Raw genomic sequence first — 24561 nt, 5'->3', positions numbered from 1 at the left:
TATTTGGATGAACTGCATTGATTTTGTCTGCAATTTTGTGTTTGTGGAAGACCTCCCCCATAATACATCACTAGTTGGTGCGTATATGTGTAATATGATTCGTTATTTGTGATTTCATACTGATTTATCTGCTATTTTTAAAATGATTGCAAAAAGTTTCAGAAATTGTGAACAATAAATGCTTGACGTTTTTGTGTACGCTTTTTTTATCCAATCCAAAAATCCTCAAATAATATATAAAAATCCAGAATGATTTTCAACTCATTTTTCAATGCAGTATATCGAAAGGATTTTTTTCTAATACAAAAAACTTAGATTTTTTCTGACGTTATGTAAGTCACCTCTGATATTTCTTCAAATCTATTTTTAAATAGAGTGTTTTTCGTGTTCGGCATTAGGCGGTTTTATCGTTGAAACTCGATTTTTGTCTGCTAAATTTTTCAAAATTTGTTTCTAATATGATGTATATGATAAATATGAGTGCAAGCGAAGCTCCAAAATGGATAATAGCATAGCATAGCATAGACTGACTGTACATGTCAATGGTTGCTACTCCTTGATTGATCGGAACTGGTAATAATTGCACTGCGATCTAAATGAATAAGGGATGGGAGTTTCCGTTTACTCTCGGAGCAGATTTTAGCAGATCTAATATTATTGATCAATAACGACGCCGGCCAAGTCCTTACAGCCAGTTGGGATGGGGAAGGAATGTTATGGTGTAATGATTGTTTCTTCTAGAGACCGAGAATACCTCTGCATCTCCACAATCATCACGAAAAGGGTGTTTATTAGTGGAACAGAAAAAGATCTGGGAGTCACCTTTGGTCGGTGATGCGATCCATGGATAAGGAGGAAAAATACGACTTATACTTAAAGCTTGTTTTTATTTTTGTCTCGAGAAGTTTTTGGTAAAAGATTTAAAATAAACGTCAACATCTGTCGAACCATAAAAAATGTTTTTATTAATGGCGAAAATGGAAAAATATATGCATATATTTTAAATTCTATGAAACAGGAATAATACCGACACTTGTAGTGACGAACCATACATAGTTTGTTTAAAAATTATATAAGTGTAGTGCTGTGTGTTTCTTTTTTTAATATCAAAAATTTTATATGTATATTAGAATTGTATAAAACAAGTATAATGCCGACACTTGTAGTGACGAACCATACAAAGTTTGATTGAATATTACATAAAACTAACGCTTTCATGAAAAAATGTGTTATCATAAGTATGAAACGAGCTCACCAGTTGGTAATCCATCCTCGATTGAACACGAATATCTTTTCGCACTCACACAGCGCGAACAGCAAAACTACTCGGTGCCCTGAAAACGAACAGTCTTGCTTGGGCTTTCTGAAGCACTACCCAGCCAAATGCGCGGAACGAAACGAAACACAAAAACAAACTCCCAGCACACTAAACACACTACGGTGAATTTCACCGTTTTTCGTCGGGATTTAACGGATTACGGTGATTTTTAACCGAATACTGTAAAAATTTACCGTACTCCGTTGAGATTTCACAGGAATCCGTAAAATAATTTAAGTGTGAACGTCCCGAAAACGAAGCGTCTTGCTTGGGCTTTCCGAAGCACTCTGCAAGCGAAGCTCCAAAATAGATAATGTACATTTTTTTTCGTAAAAAGTTGGATGCCAATAAAATAAATATTAGCTTCATTACCTCAAAGTTCCCACACAAAAAGTTCTTTTTATTGGGCATTTGCTAAAAATCCTTAAAAATCTCAGATACATGTTTTGTACATCCAAAATAACATATGTGTTTCAATTGTTATTTGTGACTAATCATACCGACCTTGTGAAAGTATCAAATATCGACCATTCTTAAAACTCACATGATATTAAAAACCTGAGTATGCAATACTAGTATTTTGTGCTTGACAATCATCAAGTGTTGTCTATCATAACTTAAAAATAACCATAATTAGAGATATAATGGTCTAAGGTAAAATTGTCCTGGAATTAGTTAAGCTTGGAACTGATTAATCTTCAGATGTGTGTGTTCTGTTTACAACAAGTTCTGTTTTACAACAAAATACAGTATATAGACACGAGTATTGGGTGTCGGACTTATTTTAAAAACATAAAACTAACAACATATGCATTTCCAAATTAAATTTATAAGAAATATCAAAAAAAATGATCAATGTTACTCTGGATTACAGTACCTACTTTTAATAATTCAAGGGGTATTTTTTTAGATTTTTTTATTAGTATTATTTCAAATATTACATTCATTTCTTATATCTAGGTGTTCTGTGTTAGACAACACTATCATCCTAATTTGGTAAAACAAATTTAAGATTTTATTGACATTTTGTTAACAACATATTACATTTCATTTGCCTTTGCTGTTCAGAATTTTTACAGTTGAGTTGATTTCACCTGCTTATGAGTTTCAAGTTGATCTTCACCTTAATCAGACTAAATAAATCACTGCTTGATAAAAATTTCAAGGCATACAGCTGTTACGTAGGGTTGGCGCTTCGTCACTGATCCAAATACCACCTAAAACAGCCATGTTTGGAAAGCGCTCTAATCCTGATAATCCAAGTAAATTTCTTAGCTTTAAGTGAAACAGTGCTAATCCACTGTATGTGAAACAGGTACACTGATTTCGCCCGAAGAAAGTGAAGCTACCAACATGTAATACAGCTTCCATCGGGAATTGATAGGATAAAACTGGATTTACCCCAAACAATTTTCTCTCGCTGGAAGTCATATCAGTCGTCGGTGAAGTGGTAATTGTATTTAGTGCAAGGTTGTCACCGACCGGATCATTATCATAAATATTTGTCAGGTGCATGGGGAAAAGCTTTATGCCGAACAGGTGCTACTAATGATGTTGAAGACTGCCAAGTAATGCAAAAGTGCTTGACTATGTATCTGGTGGGTTGCCGACTAGAAACCAGGGAGAAATTAACATTTAAATTGAATTTGTTTTAGATTTCATCGCATATTTATTGCCCCGCTGGAGAATGCCGATATTGGACATCCGGTTGATGATTTAGTAAGGAGACGTTTCATATTTGTGTTTCGACATTGGCTTACGAGAGAGAGTAAATTATGACTTTTTTCACGCTAAATCGTACATACAGTTGCAGACCAATGAAGATAGTTATCGCGAATTTTGCAAACAGGTAGTATATCAGACTTTGGCTAAGTGTTGTGACGAAGAACAGTGTTGTCTGTCTTGGAGACCTTTTTTACTTAATCATTTTTAATAGGCTCATGCGCCATAAGGCAATACAGAGCCGAGTTCTTCTGATTGTTTTAACAAATGTATGATGGCTTTTGCATTTTCTATGTTAGCTTTGAGAAATCGAGGTTAGGAGTAACAATAATTTTAAGAAAGAGATAGAACATATTTATAGATCGATATAGATATTTCCTCGATGAAAAATACGTGTACCACAGTTTTCAACTATTGTCAAATGTTAATTATGACTTATTTCCACTGTTTTAATATATATTTTGCATTACGAGTTCACCAGCACATTGAAATATCTCAGAATCTAAAGATGACGGTCATAATTGCCGACTTGTGTTTCAAGACCTAATACAAATACTCTATAACATCATACAATTTCAATGATCAGGAATAGATGAGAAACCTATATGCATATGGCGGCTGTTCGTCTTCGAAAACAACAACTATTTTTAGCAATCAATTACGAAACGCATCCGGAAGTGAATCCAATGTGACATAAGCACAAAACAATGGAACATTTTGATCGACGTAATTGCTCATTGCTCCATATTGTTCCATTTTATGGAGTCATTTGTGGTAACATAAATATACTAGTAGGTACTGTGCACGACATCTACGGTTGTCAAAATCTACACGACGCCATGTCGTAACTGTTTCATAAAAAACGAATGGAATTTCCATCGACTATAACGTCACCGTAACCATTCGTCGTATGAAAGATCCCGCTGAACCAAAACGTTGTAACTCGGTGCAGCAGCGATGCAATTCGACGACCGATCGTAATCTAATGTTTTAAAGAAAAAAGTGTCTTTCAATGGACCTCTAGAGAGCCCTTCGGATTGGCACGTAACAAACAGCTGATAAATCTATAGCATGGTGGTGGATACATTGTCTCCTACAACACTTCCCGCCATTGTATATTGTAACAACTGAATTACTGCAACAGCCACATATACCTACACTACCGGGAACAAGTTTGGGTAACCCCCTAAAAACATATTCTTTTTCTCTGTGATTACATGTTTAAGACTTATTCAAAAAGCAATGAGTTAATTTTACTTCATAGGTATTTTGACAAAAACATTTTTGAATTTTTATATTCAAAAAATTCCAAACTTTTGCACGGGAGTGTACACAGGGCCAACGCAGTAACTCACTCTTCCAGACGTTTGGCCGCGGTTGTGGTCCCCGTTGTCGTGGGTGAAAGTGAATGCGGTATTTTTTTGTCTTCTACGAGAGTTAATTGCGAGATGGTATGCTAGTGATTTAACCACCCAGGGGGAACCGAAACAAAGTAGACCTACCTGCAGAAAACGGAACCAACATGTTGTGGTTCCCAATTGTGTTTGACCTGCTGCTAAGACGAATTAGTGGTGAACAGTCCCCCCACGGTTATGGATCAAGTAAGGGTAATTTTTCAGAACAAAATATGATTACCTTCCTGGTACTGTAGAATATAGTTGTTTTAGGGAACACACCTTACAATCAGCGGTTATTTACGATAGACTGTTGACGTCGATAGACATTTCAGCCGTTGTGAGAGGATCAAACCGACCCATATATACCAAGCAGCACAGTTTGTTTCAACTCGAGAAAAAAAAAAATCTCTTGAAACTAATTAAACATGTCAATAGTTGAAAAAAATGACTTTTATTTTTGTTTTTTTTTTACTTACAATTGCACTGAATTGCAATGCGAAAAGCGCAAGTGGCAGAGTCGGTTTGCAACATATTTATGTTATAGTGAAATTGCTAAATTGTTGCAAAATACTTAAGGAAAAAATAAATGAAAACAAAAATATACTTAAACGGACTGCCTGTTCCGGTGGTAAAAGTCCACCTCACAGGTGACCCCTAATTTATGGTGTGATGCGTACCGTGCCTAGGAATGAATGGTTGGGGGGGGTCTAAATAAAACCTAACCGCTAACGGAGCTCGTGGGGTACCAGGGCGCCCTCCACAGTATTGAGTCCTTCCTGTGCTACCCGGAGCAATGGTGCAGGTGACCTTGTGTTTCTCCGAGATAATCGGCTGCCCTTCTTCAGTCTCTATCCTGAGGCTTAATAAGGGTGGGATTATGAATATGTTGACATTTAATTTAAATTATCACCTATATGGATTCGCATTATGCGTTTTACACAGTGTATTCTGTGCTCTTTTGCCTTTGGCGACTTTAAATAGATACCGGCTTAAGCCTGTCTAGTTTGGGTAGTGGCTACGGTTAGGTTAGCTCAAATCAATCTTCAGCATAAAAGAACAGCAACGATCAATCTTTGCAGACTCATGCAAAATGGTGCAGCCCAAGTGGCGCTAGTTCAAGAACCCTACTTTCGTAGAGGGAACTTCTATCTAGGTAACCTTGTGGACCCAGTTTTTGATACTTTCAGCAAACTTCAAATGGCAAACTCGCGCGCCATGCCCCGCGCATGCGTGCTCGTTAATAAAGCAATCGTTGCTACACTCATTTCTGAGTTAACTACCAGAGATGTATGTGCTGTCACAATCGATGTTTCTGTTGGTGACCTCAACAGGAAATACGTCTATTGTTCAGTATATTTACCACATGATGAACCATCCCCAACGGATGACTTCAAACGAGTTGTCGTACACTGCGTAACAAAAGGCCTTCCGCTGATTGTGGGCAGTGATGCCAATGCTCATCACATCATCTGGGGCAGCTCGGATATCAATTTGAGAGGCTCCAGTCTGATGGAATACTTAAGTAGTACAAACCTTGGATTACTTAACATAGGCAATCGCCCAACTTTCATGGTTTCTAATAGAGAAGAAGTGTTAGACATAACGCTCTGCTCGAATAAAATCAGTCACGAGTTGACGAATTGGCATGTATCAGATGAGGAATCATTATCTGACCATCGCTACATCTTCTTTGAACATTCAAATGTAACTGCGCAGACTTTGCGTTTTAGGAATCCGCGGTCAACAAACTGGGTACTCTATATTGAATTGGTTGCGACCAAATTTCATGGATATTCTCCATCCATTGAAAATCCAAGTGATCTGGATGATGCCGTTGATACTACAACATCCTACATTATGGAAGCTTTTGAAGAAGCATGTCCTCTGCGGTCTATAAAGACTACAAGAGGGACCCCATGGTGGAATTCCGATCTGACTAGACTCAGGAAACAATGTAGAAGGAGTTGGAACAGACGCCGTTCAGCTGGATCAGAGTCGTTCAAGTCGGCTCGCAAGGCTTACAAGAAGGCTCTTCGTTCTGCTGAACGATCCGGCTGGAAAAACCTTTGTACAAATGTTTCCAGTTTGAGTAAAGTCAGTCGGCTGAACAAAATCCTTGCAAAATCTAAGGATTTCCAAGTGAACGAAATTCGCTTACCTAATGGTGACTTTACTTCTTCCGATGAAGAAGTTTTAGAATGTTTATTCAATACACACTTCCCCGGACATAGCATCTACGGATGAATCAAATGTCTTTTCATGTAGTTACGAGTCCCTGGCCTCGGCTCGCAGTATCGTAACTTCTGAATCGATTCAATGGGCACTTAATAGTTTTGCTCCTTTCAAATCTCCAGGAGCGGATGGGATTTATCCTGTTCTGCTCCAAAAGGGATTTGAGTTTATCAAACATGTTTTGAAAAAGATACTTGTAAACAGTTTTGCTACCGGGTACATTCCCAAATCCTGGCGTGATATTACTGTAAAGTTTATCCCAAAAGGAGGACGTGCGTCGTATGAGGACGCGAAGAGTTTTAGACCAATCAGTCTGACCTCTTTTCTTCTGAAATGTCTGGAACGCATTATCGATCATCACATCCGTGATGTTTATTTGGCAAACATGCCTCTTCATGTGAATCAACATACTTACCAATCTGGAAAGTCCACTGTGACTCTTTTACACAAAGTTGTATACTAGAGTGATGCAAATTTTGAAATTTTGGCTCCCCTATGCTTAAACGATTTTTATTATGGTAAATAGCATCCTCCCAAAATTTGAAGTGATTCGGAAGAAATTTGACTGTGCACACGCCATTTGAAGTGTATATGGAGATTACTATGGAAAACGCTCACGTTTTGTGTTCAGCCCTCTATCTCGCCGTCATAATATTTTATGGAAAAGTGAACAATCTCTACTCATGTGAAATCCTTGCAGCTACAACTTTGCCGAAGACCACATTTCGATTGGACGTCAGGATAAATTGCTATTCATAATCATAAAGTGAGTTTGCATTTTACATGCTTAACCAACTGCTCGGCAGGCAACAGTGGTGCTCCTGGCGGGTAGAATAGATCAAAGTAATCCAGGCTACTATGTTCTACAGCAAAAAAGCAGTGTTGCTCTGAAAGTAATTGAATGATCATCTCAGCATGGTTTAGACTTTTGAATCAAGAATAATAAATTATCCTTACGTCCCTGCAAAATGTGGTCTTCGGCAAAGTTGTAGCTGCGAAGATTTCACTTGGGAAGAATGTGTTCACTTTTTCATATATTATTATGGCGAGCAGATAGAGGGCTGAACACAAAAGGTTTGTCTTTTCCATAGTAATTTCCATATAAACTTCAAATGGCCTGTTCTTCCAAATCAAATCAAATTTTGGGAGAATGATTTTCATCATAAATGACATCGTTTAAGCATAGGGGAGCAGAAACTTCAAAATTTGCATCAGTCTATTGTATACGGTATCGAGAAAGCATTCGCTCAGAAGCAATCCTGCTTGGGTGTTTTCTTGGATATTGAGAGTGCCTTTGATAACGTGTCTTTCGATGCCATATTGGAAGCCGCACGAAACCGTGGGCTACTTACAATGATTACCAATTGGATTCATCAAATGCTCAAAAACCGCCATCTCTTCTCGACATTGCGTCAAGCAGCGATTCGTAAATTGAGTGTTTGCGGATGCCCCCAAGGGGGAGTCTTGTCACCACTTTTGTGGAATCTCGTAACAGATACGCTATTGAGGCAACTCAATAATTGCGGTTTTCCAACTTATGGATTTGCCGACGACTATCTAGCTTTGATAGTTGGTATGTGCATAAGCACCCTATTCGACCTGATGCAAAGTGCTCTTCAGGTAGTCGAGAGTTGGTGTCGCCAATATGGCCTTTCGGTTAACCCGAATAAAACATCTATTGTTCTTTTTACGGAAAGACGAAACCGCGATGGAATTCGACCTTTACGTCTTTTTGGCACTGAGATTAATGTGACTGATCAAGTAAAGTATGTTGGAGTCATTCTAGATTCCAAACTTTCATCGACACCTCACATTGATTTCAGAGTCAAAAAAGCTTGCATGGCCTTCGGTCAATGCCGGTGAACCTTTGGTAAAACTTGGGGCCTCAAACCCAAATATATCAAATGGATTTACACAACAGTTGTTCGACCAATATTGGCATATGGATGTCTTGTGTGGTGGCAAAAGGACGAAGTGAGAACAATCCAATCAAAATTGGGCCATCTCCAAAGGATGTGCTTGATGGCGATGTCTGGTGCGTTCTCTACAACTCCCACAGCAGCGCTTGAGGCCATTTTCGACGTTGCGCCACTACACATAAATCTTAAACAAGAAGCACTTTCTTGCTATTACCGTTTATGGGTACTGGATCTACTGGAGAAAAATCCAGTGAATCGTAGATCTACACACACTTTGTTGTTTCCACTTTTGGTGAATTGGGACAAAATTGTCCTTGCTCCAAGTGATCTCACAATTGCTTGTCACTTTCCTTACAGGACATTTACCACACAATTCCCTTCACGGGAAGAGTGGACGTCTGGCTATTTGGAAAGAAGTATATCAAACAATATAGTATGTTACACTGATGGCTCCCTTCTTGAAGATAGAGCTGGTGCAGGAGTTTATTCTCGTGAGCTAAGGCTGAATCAGTTTTACTCACTTGGTAGAAACTGCACCGTTTTTCAGGCGGAAATATTTGCTCTTATGTGTGGAGTGCAATCAGCACTTCAACAGCGCGTAATGAGTAAAGTCAGGCTGCTATAAAAGCTCTCGCTTCGGCCAACTCAAGGTCGAAGCTTGTTATCGCATGTCGAACTCAAATTGAGGAACTGAATTCAGTCAACTCTGTGAACCTTGTATGGGTACTTGGCCATTCTTCCATCGCTGGAAATGAATTGGCTGATGAGCTAGCTCGCGATGGAGCATCGCATGACTTCATTGGCCCTGAGCCGGCTATTCCAATTTCGAAGTGCTGGGTGAAGCTTCAGATAAACTCTTGGGCGGCAACTCAGCACGAGCAATATTGGAATAGTTTGGAGTCATGTCGTCAAACAAAATTGTACATTACTGAGCCATCTCCAAGGGTGGCGAAGTATTTAACAAATCTGTCAAAGCAGAATTGCAGTCTCTTGGTCAGAGCGTTAACAGGCCACTGCCGACTCAACTATCACATGACAAATATTCAGCGTGCTGACTCATTTGTGTGTGATAGTTGTGACTCCGATTATGGAACGCTAATGCGATCTTCCCTTTTCAAGGGACCCCACTCCTATTTCCTCCCATCTTTCCCTTCCCTTTCCTCTCCCATCGGGTAGATGATGAAATAGGCTCAAATATGGCGATGGCTCAAAGTGGCGTAAATTGAAACTCAACTATATTGCAACAGGATTGAAACAAACAAACTTCTGTCAAACACGTAGTTAAGTGCAACTTTGAACAAATTTGAAACATAACATTAAAATAGGCCTTTTTGGGAGAAGTTGCAAGAGTTTGTTTGTAAAGTTACTGAATACATCTTGATAAACTTGAATTCATTGCTACCACTGATGGAAGGAACATTCCTTTAGCTGCGGTATGTTTTTAAATTGCGTTCCTATAGTTGCGGTATCCATTGTTTTCTTATGGGATCCTCCATTATAAGAACACTTTACCGCAACTATTGGTACAAGTAAGAAAAGTTTTAACAATTTTACTGATATTTCATTAGTTTTAAAGCAATTTGAACGTTGGTTTCAACTATTTCGTGTATGAGCGGTTCCACGCCGTTTCGCAAACCCGATTATTTTTGTATTTTTTGAATCGCCTGAAAATTTGCATACAGATTCTTTATGACCAAAAATGCCATTTTGCACCTTCAGACCACCATTTTGAACCTCGCCTTATTTTTGAGAAGGGCGTATCGGAAAATGCATGGCAAATCTTTAAAAAGCTGTAACTCGAAAACGGTTTGTCCGATCGATTTGAGATCTTCTACAAAATTGTAGGTATTGCTTAGGACTATATGGAGAAAAATATGCACGGTAAAAAAAGTTACAGATTATTTTTTATTTCAAAAACAAAATTTTAAAATCGATTTTCTCCAGAAACGCAGTTTTGATTTTTTTATTTTTGGATATGTTTTAGGGGACAACTTATGTGATTTATTGCACAATGTTTCAAAATGGAAGAATTATGGACAAAAAAGTTATGATTTAAAAAAAAATACAGATTTTGAAAAAAAAAAAATCGAAATAGATGAAAACAATAATTTTTTATGTGAATATTTGATAGTACAAAAAAATTGCAATCGAAAAGTACTTAAGTAATTTTTTTCTAGGTTGCATCAATTTCGAGATATACTCATATTCATATAAAATTTTCAAATAAAAAAAGAAAAATAGGCCCTTTTCAAGCATATTTCGTGTTTCTCCATTCCAGAAAAAAATTATTTTGATTGAGCGAATCGTAGCTAAATCGTTTATCGTTTGATCAAAACATTTATGCTTAAGTATTGAAAAAAGAGTGCACGGTAAAAAATATAAACGATATTTTCAAATGAAAATTTGAAGCTAATAGATCTTAAAAACCGCAACATTGATGTTTCTAATTTTTGGATATATGTTGCGGTTGATGTAGGTATTGTTTAGGACTATTTGAAAAGAAATGCACGGATTTTTTTTAATAAAAAATAAATCGATTTTCATGAAAATGCATCTGTGATTTTTATTATTTTTGGACATGTTTTAGGGGACAACTTATGTGATTTATTGCACAATGTTTCATAATGGAAGAATTATGGACAAAAAAGTTATAATTTTATAAAATATTACAAATTTTGAAATAAATCGAAATAAAGGAAAACAACATTTTTTATGTGTTTATTTGATAGTACAGAAAATGCATTGGAAGAGTACTTAAGTAAATTTTTTCTAGGTTGCATCAATTTCGAGATATACTCATACTTATATAAAATTTTCAAATAAAAAAAAAGAAAAATAGGCCCTTTTCAAACATATTTCGTGTTTCTCCCTTCCGGAAAATTTTATTTTGATTTCAACAACACAAACCAAGTCAAGTCAAGTACACAACACTGAAGACGGCTTTACAGTTGAGGTTGAAATACGCGTATCTGTCGAAGGATGCAATAGTAGAATTAAAAAGAACAGTACTACTCATCTTTTTGTGTATTTACAGGCATTATACTAAACAGTCTCCACAAGGGTTTTCATCACTTTTGCCTGTGTTAGTAGGTATGATGAACAAACACGTTTTTCCCATACCCATACATTTGGACATGGTAAATGAATAAAAGAAAAACGATGTTTTTTTTTAAACGTACTTCATGGGTACAAAAATAATGCGCTATGTTGTCAAGTTTTATCACTGTAGCAATCATCATTGATAAAAATGCGGTACAAAAACTTCGTGGTGTGAAGTACCTATGTAGTATATAAGGTAAGTCTGAAACCGTGAGAGCATTAGTGTTGAATCAACAGTGATTGTTCAGTGATTGTAGGTGACGTTTATTTGCCTGTGAAATTGACGTGCTACGAAAGAAGATACAGCATTATATTGTGGATTAAGGAGGCGTTTTACAAAGGTATTTATTTTTGTTGTGCGTGAAGCTGTACAAATATCATTTTTTCGCAATGAGTTATATCAGTTCAACATGTATTAAAGTGTTCAAACAGAGTTGTTCTAAACATTGTCGAAATCAAAAACATATCCAAAAATTTTTAAATACTTTAGTATATAGGTTTTGATAAAACAATAAACAATTCAGCTACGATTCACTCAATCAAAATAAAACATTTCTGGAATGGAGAAGCACGAAATATGTTTGAAAAGGGGCCTATTTTACTTTTTTATTTAAAAATTTTATATAAATATGAGTATATCTCGAAATTGATGCAACCTAGAAAAAAATTACTTAAGTACTTTTCGATAGCAATTTTTGTGTACTTTCAAATAATCACATAAAAAATTATTGTTTTCCTCTATTTCGATTTTTTTTAAATCTGTAATTTAAAAAAAAAATCATAAAATGCATATTTTTCTCCATATAGTCCTAAGCAATACTTCCAATTTTGTAGAAGATCTCAAATCGATCAGACAGACCGTTTTCGAGTTACAGCTTTTTAAAGATATGCTATGCATTTTCCGATACGCCCTTCTCAAAATAAGGCGAGGTTCAAAATGGCGGTCTGAAGGTGCAAAGTGGCATTTTTGGTCATAAAGAATCTGTATGCAAATTTTCAGGCGATTCAAAAAATACAAAATTAAATTTTAAAAAAATTCGTCATGTTTGGTGGAATTGCTCAACAGCGTACCAATAGAGGAGGTATTATTTTTCACTGACATGTCGTTGGTTAGAGCGATGAAATCATTTTTCTTGTTTCGTAGATGGTCGTTACTTTCCGTAACATCAATCATATGGACATTAATTGCGCTTCTTGAATTTTGAGCGGTTAAATGGTGTCGAATCGTGCTTAGTAGGGTGCAGAACCAATTAGGCACTTCCATGATTCACTTTGGCATGGGGGGTTTTCTCGGCCGAATTGACTGAAACTTTGCAATAAGAAGCACATTATGAGCTCTGAAGCTTTAAAAAAACCCCACTGCCGAAGTGAATCAAAAGTGCCAAGAATAGGATCCGGCTCCCTACCTCCACTATTGTAACATTTACCCTATTGCTAATTTACAAACGCGACGCCCACTATGCAATTCTCCAGGAACAAAATGTGTATAGGCCCATTTTAATTGATTGTAGAGTTGTATAGATTGGTAGATTACGTTGGGAAACTGATTTCGTTTGCAAATGTAATTAACGATATTTTCTGATATAGGTTCTGGCATTCAGTCTATTATGCTCAAAAACGGATTTTAAGTTTAAATGTGTCCGAAACGTCGGATGTAAACTTAAAATCCGTTTTTGAGCATAATGAACTGAAGGCCATAACCTGCAACATAATTATCACAGTCGTATCCCCGAGAAAGATATTTTCTGAGTTCATTCCAACACCGATCCATAACTGTGGGGTGACTGCAGCTCGGTTTGAGTCAGCAGAAAATCATCGATCACCGTGAATTCATCGCAACCAACGCCGGCCGTCTCAGAGGACCTCTGCGACGTGTTGATCCGGCCGCGCAAGGTGGTCGTTTGAGGCTGGAAAATGAATTCGATTCACTGTGTTTTTCGAAGCGGTACCAAATTCGACAAGTCATGCCATAACACGGGCAACCAAATCAATGGCCTAAACCGAAATCAATTGCTGCCGCGCGGTGGGAAGGTTCCGTCTGGTAAGCACTGTGGAATTAGATAAGGGAAATCGTTGAATAAAGTTAGGTAACTCGAGTTTTATAATTTCTCTTTTGATTACTGCCTATGAATGCTGCGCCGACGGTATGAGCCTCAGATAAAATGGTTACCACGTGTAAGCTTTGAAGGCTATTATTCAATTTAGGCAATTTTGTAAGTTAAGTGCAGTTTTCCCTCATTTTGTAAGACCGAACTAATTTTCTTACAGTAACGTTGTAGTGATGCTTATAAGAAAGTGTATTCAACTTTACCAGGCATATGCTAAATTCTTACATTTTTCACTGATTATCATGTTTTTTTTTTCAATTCTTTTATTAGTTTCATTTTAAACATCATATTTATATATTTGTTACATTTGGCTTGAATGCACTCTATGTGATTTTTGGAAGTTAAATTTTTATCTAGCATGAGCTCTAGATACATAATTTTATCTGACCAGTTTCTTCATTCTGACAACATGTCTACTTGAAGATTGCAAGAGCTTTTGGTTTATGTGGGAACAACTAATAATAGTTGAGTTTTGGAGGCATTGGGAGACATCTTCCATTGGAAAACATTTCCAAACTTTTTTGCAATCTACTACAGATGAAACGCAGGCTTCTTCCATTGGCGGAGAGGCCTGTGTCATCCGCAAACAAAAATATTTGACATCCAAGGTAACTCAGGTAATTGAGATGTGAAAATTTTGTATAATATTGGTCTCAAAATGCTGACTTGAGGAACACCAGCTCTTACAGGAAGTCTGTCAGTCTTGGAGTTTTGAAAATTAACCTGAAGTCTACGATTTGACAGATAAATTTGGATTATTCTAACAATGTATGTTGGAAAATATCCTTCCAACGTTCTCAAGCCATTGGCTCAGGTCATATCCTTGCAAGCCCCATTAGAAAATAATTTTTTTCTTCGATGTAGATTCAACTTAACGAAATGTGGCTCATGAAGTAGCAGTTTCCATTGAATTAAGACAGGATTAAATAGCATTATGAAATCGAAAGTGGCTCTCCAATCTATTTCGATCCATCCGTAGTGGTTTGATCTTGATCGAACACGGAACCACTTGATGGGCGGCATCTTTTATCGTTTAAGAGTTGTATCATTCCAAATTGGGCACCCGGGAATGTGTGCTATTCATTTAATTCCATGCGCCATTTCTACCGCAGCCCGTATGAATGACGACGAGATGAATCGACGGTCTTGACGCGAATATCTTTAGTAGTGATTGGGCGCTAAAATTGGAGAAATAAAGACTGACGCGGTATTATAAAGCGCTTGCTGGCCCAGCCATCATAAAAAGGAAAACTTTGCCAAAGTGAAAACAAAGCAATTTAATTTTATGATCACTGATAATACGGTTCAGTTTTGGATACTCTACCAATCGGCAGCATAAGCAAAGCACCATCACCTCACGCGCGGTGCTCCCCAGACCGTTGTTATACAAATATCTCTGTTGTAGGGGAAGACCGACACCCTAAGCTTATTGATAAAATTTTGTATACTTTCGTTTGTTAAACTATCCTAAAATTGTTGTAGAATAACATATTGGTTATTAATCTATCAATCCTTGAGATCGCTGGATGATATATTAAGGTTATATAGTGATTTAGATCAAATTGATGTTTCATTAATTTTTGGTGAAACAACTGAGAGTGCGGATAAGATCGACACCCTGTTGGGGTAAAACCGACACATGAACTTTAAGTAGAATTTATACGTTGTAAACATCACAATCACATGGCATATTGAAAAGAATGCTTTTAACATAGCTTATGACTTGTATGATCCCTTCTTTAGAGGATTATACACATATTACGTAAATTATGGAGGAGAGAACAAAGATCCACTAAATACTTATATGTAAAATTTGTAATGTTCAATGCTAAGATTATAAAATGTGGGTGAATACACATGGATATAATTTATTTGTGTTCATAGAATGTTTACGAAGATGATGTTGTGGTGAATGATTGGTTGTGAAAATAAATACACTTAAATTTTAACTAAACAGAAGAGTGTAATTATTTTCAGATACAGTTAACTCTCCCTTACTCGATATTCCGTATCTCGAAATCGAGTTAGAGAACCATAGTAAAAGCTGGTTTTCATGGCTACCTCGTTGGTCCCTTGGATCGCAGTTACACTGGTTTTGTGTTCTATAACTCGATACTTCCCTAACTCGATGGTCCCTTCAGTTAGGGAGTTAGGGAGAGTTGACTGTAGTAAAAACTATCAAACCTCAAGGTTTGTGAATGCAAAATAAGATTAACTTATATGAAAACATTTCAAAATATATTAGCTCTTCAATCTTTAATGCGAAAAAGTTGTTCAAACTTGGTCGAATAAGTTTAAAATTAGTAACAAATAAATAAAAATTTTAATACTTATTGACAGCTTTCCCTGATTCCCTGAAGTTGGATTATGAAGGAAAGAAAGGTGTCGATATTACTCCAAATAAAAGTGTCGATCTTACCCTGAGTGGATATATATTTTTTTTCATTTGCGTTTTCAGCTGTCGAAAGCCAAAAACTACATTCTCCTTTAAGCTGTATCTACGAAATAATAGTAAATGATGATTTACACGCACAACAAATAATGACATTTTAAAATTTCACATGCGAAATAGCTAAAGAATGACAGCGAAATATTGCAACTGCCGTTTCTTCTTGGTTTTCCAATATGATTTTGTTGTTTTTTTGGCAGTTTATTGGTAGCGTCAGTTGTTATGTCATTCAAAACACAACGTTTGACAAGTAAAGATAGAGTGTGGTAAAATCTGCATGAAAATCTGCTCAAAACATGAAAGGGTTCGGTTTTACCCAAACTACCCTTCTTCTTCTTCTTCTTCTTCTTCTTCTTCTTCTTCTTCTTCTTCTTCTTCTTCTTCTTCTTCTTCTTCTTCTTTCTGGCGTTACGTCCCAACTGGAATAAAGCCTGCTTCTCAGCTTAGTGTTCTTATGAGCACTGCCACATTTATTAACTGAGTGCTTTCTTTGCCGATTGATCATTTTTGCATGTGTATTAGTGTGGGACAAAATTTAGATTCCTGCTCCAGTCCACTTTTTGGATTGCATTTAGGTCCCATAACAACTGTGCAAAATTTCAGCTCGATCGGAGAAACTATATTTTAGCGCCAGCCGTTCAAAGTTTGTATGGGATTTACTATGGAAAAACTTACTTTTGCAAAGAAAAATCGCCAGAAGTCGCTCATTGGCCTCTATAAAAATTCTGAACACAGACTTCGATAGATATTTTTACCATGAAGAGTATTGCCGAAGACCGCGAAACAATCTGACACTTGTGAAAAAAGTTATTCAATAAAAACCTATTGGCAAGGCGACGTTGAATAACACGTAAAAGAATAACAATAATAACAAAATCGGGCAGAATTTTCCAATAGTCTAAGCTTAATAACTTTTTTCACAAGCATTGGATTGCTTTGCGGTCTTTGGCAATGTTGTTCATCGTAGAAATACCTATCGAGATCTGTGTTCAGAATTTTTATAGAGGTCAGTGGGCGCCCTCTGGCGATTTTTCTTTGCAAAATTAAGTTTTTCCATAGTAAATCCCATACAAACTTTGAACGGCTGGCGCTAAAATATAGTTTCTCCGATCGAGCTGAAAATTTGCACAGTTGTTATGGGACCTAAATGCAATCCAAAAAATGGACTGGAGCGAAAATCTAAATTTTTCATATCACCGTGTCCCAGGCTAATGTGTATATCGTGTGTGGCAGGTACGAAGATACTCTATGCCCTGGGAATCGAGAAAATTTCCTTTACGAAAAGATCCTCGACCAGCGGGATTCGAACCCATGACCATCAGCATGGTCATGCTGAATAGCTGCTCGTTTACCGCTACGGCTATCTGGGCCCCTAGTTCTTAATGATCTTTGTTCTAGGATGGTTGTGTACAAACTGATGGTTTTACCTGGGAGGGAGAAACCAATACAAAATTTCTCTACGTCATAGTGAGCCGAGATTTTGCTGTCACGAACTGTCACTGTGAGCCCGGATCTTAAACAATGGACAAACATGATAAAAACGCGTAATTAGCCTAAGTATATTTTTGCATTTCATCAAAAGTAGCAAAAATCGAATTAGAATCAATTCATGCACATTCAAAAGTAACGCACAGTGGGACGAAACTGAAAATTGACGGTCAAAACCTCTTAGAGGCGTTATAGCCCATAGGTGTCTTCGGGACATTGTTTTGAATTAGCGTCCCGAGTAATAATAAAAAATAATTTTTAAATTAGAATCAATAGGGCACCCGAGCAATAAATATTTTTTTGAAAAATTATTTTTGGGCGATCATTTCTTCTTTTTGTTTTCAACAACTTTACTGAACATGCTTGATATTTTTGACTTCGTTTTCACGGTTAAATTTTTAAATTTAACCTATTTTACCATAAATATCAGTTTTTTTTACCATTTCTATGCTCAATGTGCAATTTACGAACATGACATATTCTACAACATTTTATATATTACAAAAATACACAAATTTGCCGAATATACCAAAGCTGTGAAATCATCACATCCAAAGAAATAATGAAATTATGTTAAAATTTACATAATTTTCGACCATATTTCTAAGTAAGTTTCTCCTGAATCGGCAATTTTCGGCAGCCATATTTAGCATACTTCGATGCCTTATTATATCAGTTAAAGCCCCATGGCAGCAGAATGATCGGGTCTCACAGGGCTTATTGATTTCAATTTTATTTGACGAGCTTGGAATTACGATCTTAAATAGTTTTTCGACCTTCTGTATCCTCACAGTGCAATACTCTGTATTAATTATATAATAAAATAACATATTAGTAAACACCTTTATCATACTAAAACTGCTCAATTTTAGTATCAAATTGTAGTTGTCGACGATAATTTGGCTTCGGTCACAATGCGTGAAAATTAAGAACAAATAATAATATGGTCGTTGTTCAAACAGACTGAACCAAGTGTTTTTTAATGATTTTAGAAAAACGTACCCCAGGTATTCGAAATATCAAAATATTTGCATTATTTGTTGTGATGATAGAACATATCTATTTGATGATACGTCTGAATCGAAATACCATCAGAAAAATCAAAATTGATTGTGTTACTAACGTATCTCTATGACACCAAAATATCATCTGGTCCAGTCTGTCTGAACATCGATCATATGTATTTTATGATAAAAAACAAATAATAATAGAGAGTAAAACATAATTTCGCCTGTTAAACATAATTCCTCTCATTTTTCAACTATTACCATTTTCAACCAGTTTGTTGTGCCGGCCGAAGTGAACTTGTATCCTAAATTGCTGGTACATGAGAAACCTACCTAGTAAATTCTCAAAAATAGTATTTATTTTAATAAAACATTGTTTTTTGATAGCTTGCCAGTTTATACAGATGTCTTCGACATAGTTGTTAAGATTTGTGATATAAAAAATAACAGAACATCCCAAATTTATTGACTGCACTATGAGCATACAAAAGGTTAAAATAAAATTCCATGCTTGTCAACAAAATGGTTGAAATCAATAAGCCCTGTGAGATCCGATCATTCTGTTACCATGGGGCTTTAACTTATATAATAAAGCATCAAAGTATACTAAATATGGCTGCCGAAAAGTGCCGATTCAGGAAAAACTTGCTTAGAAATATGGTCGAAAATTGTGTAATTTTTAAAATAATTTCATTATATCTTTGGATGTGATGATTTCACAGCTTTGGTATATTCGGCAAATTTGTGTATTTTTGATATATATATATAAAATGTTGTAGAATATGTCATTTTCTTAAATTGCACATTGAGCATAAAAATGGTCAAAAAACTGATATTTATGGTAAAATAGGTTAAATTTAAAAATTTAACCGTGAAAACGAAGTCAAAAAGATCAAGCATGTTCAGCAAAGTTGTTGAAAATAAAAAGAACTAAAACTTTGCTGAAGAAATGACCACCCAACAATTTTTTTTTTCAAAAAATATATATTTTGCTCGGGTGCCCTATTGATTCTAATTTAAAAATTATTTTTTATTATTACTCGGGACGCTAATTCAAAACAATGTCCCGAAGACACCTATGGGCTAAAACGCCTCTAAGAGGTTTTGACCACAGATAACAGATGTTTATGCTAGAACAAAAATCTTCTGAAAACTTGTGTAAATATTCAAACTAAAACACGTTGAAAACACTAGCGCCGCCACACAACGTATTGCTGCAATCAGTGGTGAATATAAGTATCTTGAAATGTTTCATATTCACCACATACATTACCATGGGAACTTAGCGATAACAGCGCCACCACGATATTGCTACTTGTGTTGCCACTTAAAATCATCATTAATTGGCTTACACAGTTTTACAATCGGACATAAACATCTGTTATCTGTGTTTTGACCGTCAATTTTCAGTTTCGTCACGAGAGCACCGTTTATTCTTATTGAATGTAACGTATTGGAATGAGGCTTTTTTACTGTTTTCATCAAAACTGAAAATTAAACGCATAGAAAACTGTGGCCCTTTTTCAATGTTTGTCCAGAAAAATCGAAGGCACACAACAAATGCAAACTAGCGATTTTTTGTATCCAATTTCGTGTGTAGTATCGGTGCCTCCCTCCCAGGTTTTTCACAGTTGTTGATAACTTATAAATAAGCAGGTTGCTAAAGTACACAAATAGTAGCTAGGGTCACGGTGGTAGTCATCGACTACTACGTTAGCGGCTAACATTCCTTCCTTTTTATTTCCAGAGCATCTACGGCACAAATCTGAACATCATCCGTATCACTTTCTGTGGCCGGATTGGTGGTGGTTCTGGAACAGGATTTGCTGGTGGCTGGTATTCTTCTTCATGCTCCGGTTCTGATTGATTGGTCTGGTCTTCTTCGGTTGACAGGGACCTGGGACTGGTTGGGAACTGCTGGTACCACTTGCACTTCAGCCCGTGGTTCCCCAGCAACACACATGTTATAATTGTGTATTATCAACTGATATATGACCAAAACTAGTCATAAATAAGTTGATAATACGCAATTATAACATGTGTTACTGGGGTTGGATCTGGGGTTGCAGGTTTAAGGTGGATGTAAGAGAAGGTGGTTCCTGCTCGGCTTGACCGTGTTGTACGGCGTGCTGTACATCTGGTCTGGGAGTGGTTTTGAAAGTCATTACATTCTATGGGTGAGCTGCAACGCCTGGGATCTATTTGGCCACTTTGGAATCGATTTCCGGGTTTCAGAGACTCCGGTTCGTGGTTAATCTTCGAAGGTAAACTAAATACTATCATGTGACACATCAAATTTCATGATTTTTCAAATTTTACATACCGTGACTGAATTGAATAGTGTTGAACTCATATGGTCATTTTGGAATCGTTATCTGGTTTTCTGGAAAATCGTTTGCGGGATCAAATGATGAGTTTATAGTGTCATACGATACATGAAACATGTTTTTAAAGATAGCATATTTCATGAATAAGTTGCAATGTCTAGGACCTATGTGGCTACTTTGGAACCGATATCCGGGTTTCCGAGAAACCGTCTCGAAGGTGCGTAAATACTGTCTTTTATATATTGTTTTAAATCTTCCATGATTCACTCTTGAGGATCCAAAACGCAGGTTCCATGGAAAAGTTTCTGATTCTAGTATCATATAGCTGTTTTTTTTAAACACCAACACGGTAATGCTTCCATTGCACGGTTTGGCCTTTGAAGGAAGCACCACATTAGCAACAGGCTAGCATGCAACGCCCAGTAGCACAGTTGAAATACATTTCCGACGAAAAGTTTTCCGGGCTGAAGCGGGAATCAAAGGGGTCAGCGAAGGATTGTGGATCCTTTGATTCGATGCGGCTAAATGCTTGGTAATACTAATCGCACGGCCACGAAGCCCTCGAATTGTTTCACTTTAGTATTACGAGTAACTTTCGCATACTGTAGCAATACTGCAAAATTAAATATTCGTAAAATATGTTATTCAATAGTATTTACTCGAAAACATGTAACACCCTTAATTGAATTAAATTTAGGAAATTAATTAAGAGAGTTCTGCTGATCATGACATTATTCGGAATAACTACAGTCGACTCCCCACATCTCGATGTTCTACATCTTGATATCTCACCCGATGTCGATGATTTCTTCGGTCCCTTCATTTTGCATACATTTTCACTACTCATATCTTATATTCTACTTATCTTGATATCTACCTATCTCGATGTGAATTTCATTCCAGATTTTCTCTCCATATGTCGACATGCCCATTATCAAAGGTTACTAGACTAGGTTTCAGTAATCTAAAACAATTTGCAAATACGAAATGACGTCTATTTTTCTTATTATTTTCCTGGTAACGGATTGATTTTCAATCTAGTGTTCATTTATGTAGTTCTTTGTCTCGATCTCTCCCTATCTCGATGGTCCCTTCGATATCGAGATGTGTAGAGTCAACTGTATCACAGTTTTACAAAGGTGTCTTTCAAAAATTTCTCTAGAAATATTTTTAGAGAAATCTTCTCTTGTGAAGCAATTTCTTGAGAAATTCTTTAGAGCTCTATAAGTGATAATTCAAAATTCTATAGAAATGTTCTTAGAAATTTCCAAGATTTATTTAAGGTACTTTAGAATTTCTGCAAAAAAATCTGTTGACAAATTTTATTAGATTAGATGTCATATTTGAAAAAATACATAAGAGATTTGAGATTATTTTTTGTAATTCTTGAAGCTATTCAAATAGTATTCTTTCGTATTTTTCCAGTATTTCTCCTGTAATTTTAGTCATCTTTAACGTTCAACGCTCCGTCATCGTAATCATCGTCAGCATCGAAACTTCAATAGCAGTTTTTCTGTTCAAAACTAAAAATTATTCAATGAAAATGTGTTCATTGTGTGAGGATTGAAGAATAGAATACAGTGAACACATTTGCCTGTAAATTTTGTTGATTTTGAAAAAACTGCTTTTGAAAATTCCGAAATTAATGACAGATCCTGCCCCTTAAGTGATTTAAGTGATTCTGGATACAATTTCAACGGAAAGACTTACATTTTTTTTTTCATAGAAAAAAAAACTTCAAGTGAACTTCAGATAGTTTTACAATAATTTTCAACAAATCTTCAAAATTACGCCTCGTGAAGAAAATTAATAAATCAATTTTTTGAAGAGCATTTGAAATAATCACTAGCCACGTTCTTGGTACTATGCTACATATAACTATTACAATCAACTTTTGTTCATTGCACTATAGCTGTACTCCACCTAGTGAATAACTTTCACTAATCGGGCTGAGTTTTGGTATGTTATTTGACAATCTATAACTAAAGAAATTCAGGGCAGCCAACATTGACAAAGTTGATTTTTTTTATTGGGCTATAGTCTAATTAAATCGCAGTGCAACGAAAAAAAAATCGATTGATTGAAAGTATTTACTCGCTTCCAAAAATGGCCCGGAACCGGTTCCCCGGAACATCCGGAAATTGTGATCCGCAGCATGCAGTGACCATTAGACTGGCCCTTAAACAAAAAAGTTGTAAAACTCAACGGGGCACCCTCTAGATATGTGCCTTAGGGTAAGAAAAAAGGTCTTTCAAAATTTCAACTCAATTGGTTGCGCCACCAGCTGGCGCATTCAATTCGAAGTTTGTATGAGATTTTCGTTTCAAATATATTGAAAATTGACCCTTGGTCACTGTTTCGTTCTGTGTACTAATTGATCGAGTTCAATTGGGCCCAGAATGACAAATACACTAGCTGATACCCTAATGAACATAATTGCAGAAGGTTGTATCTGGATTTAAGCTCATTTTCATTAACATTTCAGTTGTTGAAAGTAAGGCTTAGATCAGAACTCCCGTACAGTCACATATATGCATGCGTCTTGCGCAGCAGCTCGCCCAGCGTCATAGGTGGCTATGATGCACCTAGTGGTAACCATCATGCTATGTTGAAAAAATGCAGAGCTGTATTGCAGATCTACTTCAGATAGTTAAAACACCAACTTTATCACTTTTAATCATGATACAACCTTCTACAATATTGTTCGCTATGGTATCAAGTAGAGTTTTTGACATTCTGGGTTCAACTGAACGCGATCAACAGTTTTCCTGAACCAAACAGTAAATGATGTACTGTTTCCCATATGTTTGAGCTGGGAATCCCATATTAACTTCAATTCAAATGCGCCAGCTCATGGAACGACCAAATGAGCTGAAATTTTCAGGAAGTCTTCCTCTAACCCTAAGGAATAATTCTGGGGGGTGCCCCGTGGAATTAAACAACTTTATTTTTCTTCCATACTGAGATGGGCCAGTCTAGTGACCATGATGGTCTTGTAGACATCCGTCCTCATCGTTATAGAGCTAATAGTGTTTTTACAACACTCGTTTAGGGAAGTTGGTAACGGAAGGGTTAAGTACAGATTCGGACTTTTCCCCATTGCTTCTTCACTACGTTGATTGGAGGATTTGGCATCGGGCTTGAGTCGGACCTTCATTTTCTTGCAGTTTCCGAGCTCTTCGGGATACGCATCTTTGTACCGTCTGATTTGATCAACTTGACCAGCAGCAACGAGGACCTGGTTGCAGATAGTGGGGTGTCCCACAGCTTGAAGAGTTTGATACGGTCCAGACCGAAAAAGTTGATGCATTTGTTGGTCGCGTAGAAAGTTTCGAGTTTGGTGACTTCTTCGAGCTTGACTGGATATCGCCAAGTTATCGTTCTTGGACCATCGGATTTCGTCTTGAGTTGTCTTTTGAGTTTTTTTTGTGGTCTTCCTGAACTCAAAGTCTTCACAGCATTTTAATATAAAGTTTAAGTATGTTATAATCGCTA

The sequence above is a fragment of the Aedes aegypti genome, chromosome 3 (genome assembly GCF_002204515.2).
Source record: "Aedes aegypti strain LVP_AGWG chromosome 3, AaegL5.0 Primary Assembly, whole genome shotgun sequence".
Taxonomy (NCBI): domain Eukaryota; kingdom Metazoa; phylum Arthropoda; class Insecta; order Diptera; family Culicidae; genus Aedes; species Aedes aegypti.
This window is presented reverse-complemented; position numbering follows the sequence as displayed.